Below are 6,707 nucleotides of genomic sequence, written 5' to 3'. Positions count from 1 at the left end.
AATTATATTTTTAAAATGTTGGTTAAAATAACTTATGATTATTCTTGGTTCAATTGTTACTGTCAATTTTTTCTTGTTAATCTGAAAGTAAACAGTGTGTGACAAGGACTAAGAACCATTTCACAATAACCAAAATGTATTTAGTTTTCACCATGTAGCAGGTCCTGAAAGTATTTTAAACGTTGACTTATTTACATTCCTTATCCACATTTTAGGATAATAGGACTGAAATAAAGAGAACGTACATGAGCCCTGTTTACAGAGCTAGCAAGTGGTGGATTGTGTGTTTGACTAAAGTCTGCCTGGCATCAGAGCCTGCAACTGCTTATTTTCTTAATTGCCTCTTTATAGAAGTATTGAGTATACTTTTTAGATTTGTTGCTGTCTATCTTGGCATTTTATATTGGTGAGTTAAATATCTGTTTATACTAGCTTGGACTGAAGCGGGCAGAGGCAGCACAAAGAGAAAAGAAGACTTCGGATTACCCACTTACTGCCAACAGGAACAAGCTTAGAATTCTACTCTGCTGCAACCTTGGGCTATTTTTATGGAAAAGGAAGGATGACTCAGAGGGCAGAGCCAAGAGCACAGAGCCAGGAGTTATAGAAAATGATTCACAGGGAGTAGGTCTGAACTGGGCTATAATCAAGAAAGTGGCCCTAGCCTATGCTAGGACCAAGGTGGCAGACAGGAGAGGAAGGGAGAAAGAGGACTGGAAAGGAGACATGAATCATATTACTTCTTTCATATGACTTTATAGTCTTTGTGCAAGAAAGGATTTCTTATGACACTAAAAATTCAAACCATAAATAGAATAACTGATGAATGATTACATCAAAATGAACAACTTTTGATAACGACAAAGAAAATGAAAAGATGAACAAAAAGCTAGGAAAAGATATATTATGAACGTGTGAAACTACAAAGGATTAGTATTGTGAATATTCGAAGAGTTCCTGCTAATGAAGAAGAGAGAAATACACAGATTTACTCAACAGTAAAGTAGGTAGGACATGAATAGGCCTGTCTTCTGTAGAAAAAGGGCTTCCCAGGTGGCTCAGATGGTAAAGCGTCTGCCTGAAATGCGGGAGACTCAACTGGGATCCCTGGGTCGGGAAGATCCCCTGGAGAAGGAAATGGCACCCCACTCCAGTACTCTTGCCTGGAAAATCCCATGGACGGGGGAGGATGGTAGGCTACAGTCTGTGGGGTCGCAAAGAGTCGGTCACGACTGAGCGACTGCACTTTCTTTCACTTTCTTTCTTCCTATAGAAAAAGATACTTGACTGACTAATAAACATATGAAAATGTTACCTTTTATTAGTAATCATTAAAATGAAACATAAAACTCAAATGAAATACCACTGACCAGTTATCAAACTGGCAAAAATTCAAAGTTAGATAGTGCTAAGTGTTAAAAGGGATATGGATCAATGGAAACCTCACCCTCTGCTGGTGGGAGTGTGAACTAGTAACGGCTCTTGCAAAAGAGTTTAACTCTATCCAGTAAAGGTAGAATTTGTCTTGAGGACCTTTGATAAAATTCCAGCCTATTACAAAGCAGGGGCGTCACTTTGGTGACAAAGGTCCATATAGTCAAAGCTATGTTTTTTCCATCGGTCATGTACAGATGTGAGAGTTGGTCCATAAAGAAGGCTGAGTGCCAAAGAATTGTTCTTTTTGAATTGTGGGGCTAGAGAAGACTCATGAGAGTCCCTTGGACTATAAGGAGATCAAGCCAGTCAATCCTAAAGGGACTCAACTCTGAATATTCTTTGGAAGGACTGTTGCTCAAGCTGAAGTTCCAATACTTTGGCTACCTGGTGTGAAGAGCCGATTCATTGGAAAAGATCCTGCTGCTGGGAAAAGTTGAGGGCAAGAGATGAAGGGGTGGCAGAGGATGAGATGGTTAGCTAGCATCACCAACTCAATGGAAATGAATTTGAGCAGACTCTGGGAGATTGTGAAGGACAGAGGAGCCTGGTGTGCTGCAGTCCATGGGGTCTCAGAGAGTGAGACATGATTTAGCGACCCAACAACAGTAATGATAAAACTCCTGGAAGGGGGACTTCCCTGGTGGTCCAGTGGTCAAGAATCCACCTTCCAGTGCAGCGGACACAGGTTTGATCCCTGTTTGGGGAACTGAGATCCCACATGCCTCTGGGCAACTAAGCCTGAATGCCGCAACTACTAAGCCCAACCGCTCTAGAACCTACGCACCATAACAAAGAGCCTGAGTGCCACAGCTAAGACCCAACTGTTGTTGTTCAGTCGCTAAGTCCTGTCCAGCTCTTGGTGACCCCGTGGACTGCAGCATGCCAGGTTTCCCTGTCCTTCACTATCTCCCGAAGTTTGCTCAAACTCATGTGCGTTGAGTTGATGAAGCCATCCAACCGTCTTATCCTCTCCTCTTGCCCTCGATCTTTCCCGGCATCAAACAAACCTGATACACCCAAATAAGTTTAAAAAAAAAAAAAACAAAACTAAACAACCCCCACTCCCAAACAAAACCGACTCAACCAAACAAAAAACTTCTGGAGGAATTCCTGCATGGGAATATTATCAGATATGTGCAAGAATGTTCACAATAAGCATGATTCTGAGTTAAGAACCAGAAAAAAAAAACCTAAATGTTCATCAACTATAGACTATATAAATAAATTCTGGTGTATTTATACTATATATAGCAGTGTATATAAATGAATGAAAGCTACGGTGTCAACATAGATAATCTTAGAAAATATTACATGGAAGAAGCAAATCGTGTAAGCATGCATACTTTATGATTTTGTTTAACTAAAGCCCAAAGCTAACAAAACTAAACAAATTGTTTAGTGATCCACATATAAAAAGTAAAACAATAAGAAGAAAGGAAAGATCAATACATTCAGGATGGTGATTGTCCTTGGAAGGAAGGAAGAGGTGTTCGGCTGAGGGGGTGGGGTACCTAGGAGTGATCTAATAAATTGGTAACATCTATTTCTTTATAAATGGGGCTTCCCTGGTGGCTTAGTGGTAAAGAATCCCCCTGCCAATGCAGGAGACTCATGTTCGATCCCTGGGTCTGGAAGATCCCCTGGAGAAGGAAAAGGTAACTCACTCCAGTATTCTTGCCTGGGAAATCTCACGGACACAGGAGCTTGGCAGGCTATAGTCCATGGGATCACAAAGAGTCGGCTAAGACTTAATGACTAAGCAAGAACAACAAACAAATTTCTCTATGTACATTCTATTTTTAAATATCATTTGGGAGATATGTTCATAAAAACATTTTTCAAGGACCGAAATATATTGCCTGGAAAATAGCTGTTTCTTAAAAGCTTCTTGTTCTTTTAGCTTCAAGATAAATGCATGTAGCATAGTCTCTCCCTGGTTTGTTACTTAAAATGACCCAGGCTTTTTTTTTAAAGGAGACATTTCACTGTTTAAGAACAGGGTCATGAGTTTTGAAGCTGTTTCTCTGATCAAGAGAAAAAAAAGTGAAGATAATAACTTGGCTTTGGTTCCATCCCACACTTAAGTTACTGAAGAACATTAGTCCACACTCGGCCATCTGCCATGCAGTGTTCAGCCAGGGCAGGGAAGGGACTTGTGTGAATTCAGAGACTTATCTCTTTGACATTCTGGCCCAGAAAAGAGAAACAGAAATATAGTACTGTCCATTGAGCCAACATTTTCCCACAGTCTGTTTCTAATTTCATAGCCTTTGTTCAGTAACTTGATAATATCAGTCCTATTCCCAGTGGGCAAATGTTAATGTCATTTAAATAGAATATGAGGAGGGGATTTGATGAACCAAAAAACTTGCTGAAGGTATTGAGACATTAAGAGCAGAGAATGCAAGAAGAAAGCAAAAATTTTCTGCTCTACCGTTTTGCAAATTATTTAACCATGTGCTCCAGGGTGGGAAAGCAAAGAGGGTCTGCCTTTAATTCTTTCGCTTTAGTATAAGTAGGTGTCACTCTGTCTAGAATACTGATTTTATTTTCTTCCCTCTTTCTCCATCTTTCCTTTATTCCTTGCAATGAAAAAAAAAAAAATTCCTCTGAAGACTCTTAGGAGAATTGGATAGGAATAAAGTCAAGGTTAAATATTAAGTGGGGTAAGATTATGGATTTGTTTTTTTTCCTTTTTGTTCAAACACGGATGACCACAGGCTGAGTGTGAGAGTAACCTGTTTTCACTGCCGCTTGGTTGAGACTTAGAAAAAGAGTAAGCAAAATATGTGACCTAAATTGTGCCTCTTTGATGAAGTCTTTCTGTCGATAATTTTTTGTAAGTATGAAGTCAATGTTAAATGGAACTTGAGGCAACAAGACCATGGGAATGTAATATGGTAATGTAATGGGAATGTAATGTTTTGATGTATGAGGTCCTGGTTTCAGAAACACAGACATGGCTGTGTTTCTTCTGTTCATACCTGTATGCATTTCTGGGCATCACAGAGTGAAAGGGATATTTGACTAGTATAAAGCATTATTTATCCAGTACTAAATTGAAAGGTCAGGCTTATTACTTTCTGTTTGATCATGTAAGGGGATAAAAACGTCCATATTCTAAACTCTAAAATGCCATCCAGTGGTTTGGAAATAAGATTTTTTTGGTATTTCAGTTATAGGTAGTAAAATAAATAATTCTGCATGGTTGCTAAAAGGAATAGCAAATGAATGGCATCAATAATTTTTCTGAAAGACTTCTTCTCATGCTAAAAAAGTCAAAGTATCTCTGCTTTTCCTCTTGTAGAAAAAACTTGGGATGGATGAAACTTTCCAAGGTAGTTTTGACTGGAAAACAAGTTTCCATATGAAATCTGATTGAGTCTCCAAAACCATATTCTAATTAGAAGAAATGGAATTTAAGAGATTGAAGAATGATTAGCAGTATAGGATGATAACATCTGCAAAAAAAAGGTCCCTGGTGGCTCAGACGGTTAAGAATCTGCCTGCAATGCAGAAGACCTGGGTTCGATCCCTGGGTCGGGAAGATCCCCTGGAGAAGGGAATGACAACACACTCTAGTATTCTGGCCTGGAGAATTCCATGGACAGAGGAGCCCCAGTGGCCTGCAGTCCATGGGGTTGCAAAGAGTTGGACATGACTGAGTGACTAAGCACAGCACATTGGCTTGAAAATTTTACCAGTAAGAATGTATTTCCAGACAGTTGCTGTTAACATACAAATTACTTTGGGCAAATAAGACATCAATTATAAGCACAGATATTAACATTCCAGCATGAGTTTGTTTCTTAAACTCAGGAGCAAAAGTGAGAAGAAAAAAAAATCGAACATGAATAAGTGAGCATTCACAATAGGATGAGAGAGAATTAGAATAATTGCAGGGAGAATGGCACAGCTTGGCACTTCACGTTTAGATCCTTTGTTACTCTTCTAGCAGGGTTTTCCATTGTAACACAGGATCAAACTTTTAAATTAAAGGGATTAAGCACTTACTCGGGGGATTTCACGCTTCACCCAGTAGGTGAGAGTTATCTGGGGAAGATATGGAGACATTTTTCATGTTCCTAAACTCACATGGAGGAGGCAGCTTCTTTCTCTTTATGAGAGATGATTATAAGCTTGAGACGCATTATCTTCTGCAGCTTGTAAACAGGATCTGAAGGCAATTTCCAGGAAAGAGTTCTAAGTTGAAATTGATAGTTAGGGGCTAACTAGTCCCCTGGAGTATACCTTCAGGCACAATAACCGTATGTTCTGGTATATCTGATAAGAGTCCCATTAAAATATCTCCACCTCTCAGGAAGATTGCCACATGGAAACAGAGGATAGGAAGAGTTTGAAGGAGACAACACTGTTTGAAGCTGGCTCTCATGCTTATTATCTGGGTGAATTTGATTGTGTCTCTAAACCTCAGTTTCTGTACCAGGAAATGGGAATAATATCTTGTGTGGGGATGGGTCTAGCATTTATCAGAAAACATTTTGTGAGACAACACAGTGGTTTTAACAGAATTCTAATATTTAAGGAAGAGTGAGTAATAATGACTGCATCTTGCTCAGTTTAGGCAAACAATGAATGCAGTATTGGTACCTGTGAGGCCAACCCAGACCAATTACTGGGCATCTCCAAAGAATTAGAAAAAAATAGATTAACAAAATTAATTTCCATTGATGTTGTCCTCAACCAAAACACAGTGTTAAAGAGGAATAGATGCTATCTCAAGGAAATCCTTGATCCCATAGGCATTATTTACATATTAGATGCCTGCTAGTACTTTTCATTTCTGTCACAACATTGATGCCACTTCTGAATTTGGATTTTTGTCATTGTTTTTCTTACAGTGAAGCATGTATATAATTCTTTGCTACCTTAATTAAGAAGCATAGGTGTGTCCAAGAACATGCATGTGGGGCCATCACTGATATTCCTTTATTTCCACAGCCAGCTCCTGGCAGGGCTCAGCATGGTTTGTCGAAGCTGGTTCTTGCATCCCTGCCATCTCTGACCAAAGAGGCCATTTCTCAGTGCCAGGTGATTCCACTCTCCCCGGCCCAGAGCTACTGTGTGCAGGTTCGCTACCCCTTACCCTCTATGGTCACCTGCATAGAGATCAGGTGGCATTAACCCTCTGAACACAAATAGTTGGTTCTTCCTCTCGTTGTCATGCTGATATTAGGCAGGATTCAGACATTGGACCCCTCATGTCTGTTTGGCTTTGTTGGGTGGAGATATCCCTCCCTGCAACAAGG

Source organism: Cervus canadensis, chromosome 9, assembly GCF_019320065.1.
Source record: "Cervus canadensis isolate Bull #8, Minnesota chromosome 9, ASM1932006v1, whole genome shotgun sequence".
Lineage (NCBI taxonomy): Eukaryota > Metazoa > Chordata > Mammalia > Artiodactyla > Cervidae > Cervus > Cervus canadensis.
Note: the sequence above shows the minus strand (reverse complement) of the source record.